General features: G+C 35.6%; 1 protein-coding gene across 1 annotated transcript in view; it reads left to right on the top strand.

Annotated features, from left to right (window-relative positions):
* LOC116092233 (40S ribosomal protein S27-like) overlaps positions 1-973 on the top strand; it is a 2,163-nt gene that overhangs the window by 985 nt on the left and 205 nt on the right. The window lies entirely within an intron of this gene.

The following is a 973-nucleotide window of genomic DNA, read 5'->3' on the forward strand; positions in this document are numbered from 1 at the left end:
TGAGGCCCTGAGTTCTATCCCCAACCAAAAGGATAAAAAGCCCCAGGATATGAATATATGTGAATAAAACATTTTATTATTTTATTAATCATTCCATTCATTTGCATCTCAAATGGTTTCCCACTTCCCAGTTACCCTCACCACCATCAAACCTGCCATCCCACATCTGCCCTCCCCTTTGCCTGTATAAGGGTGCTCCTTCATCCACCCACCCTCTCCCACCGCACCACTCCAGCATCCCCCTATGCTGGGCATAAGCCATTTTATTATAACATGTATAATAGTTTGAAAAACTCATGGAGGCAATGTGAATGTTCACTACTAAAGAAATTGTTAAATAAATTATAGTGTACTTGTATTTAACACTGAATGGTATTTGGCTACTAGCCGAGATTAATCCACATGTGTTGAATTGAAGTTTCAAGTGACATATTAAAGATGAAAAATAAATTAGAGAATTCTATGAAATGTGGCTCATAAATGACTCATGTAATATATATGACTGTATCACAGACCCTTTCCTTGAATGTCACACCACCTACTCAATGTTTCTTCTTCAAGATTCCAAAGCACTGCAAATTCAGTATATCTAAAAACTGGGCATAGTGTTTTCTGTCTCAAGACTTAATTGTTTCTTATGTTCACTTCTTTGTTACGATAATATATGTATATGTATACATATATGTATACGTATATGTATATGTATATGTATATAACATGTATATATATACTAATGTGTGTGTGGGTGTCACTCATCATTGGCACCTCCCTTAGCCTAATATCATTTTTCTCTCCAATGGACTTTCTTCACAGTACACATAGTGATTTCTTAACCAAGTTCTATTGATTTTACAACCTAAATCCATCCACAGTATCTCTACTCATTATTTCCATTCTACCACACTAGGCCACATTACCAACACCTCTCACCTAAATGGCTAAAATTTTGAACTGAAATCATTCTTGGAACAAT

The sequence above is a fragment of the Mastomys coucha genome, chromosome X, assembly GCF_008632895.1.
Source record: "Mastomys coucha isolate ucsf_1 chromosome X, UCSF_Mcou_1, whole genome shotgun sequence".
NCBI lineage: Eukaryota > Metazoa > Chordata > Mammalia > Rodentia > Muridae > Mastomys > Mastomys coucha.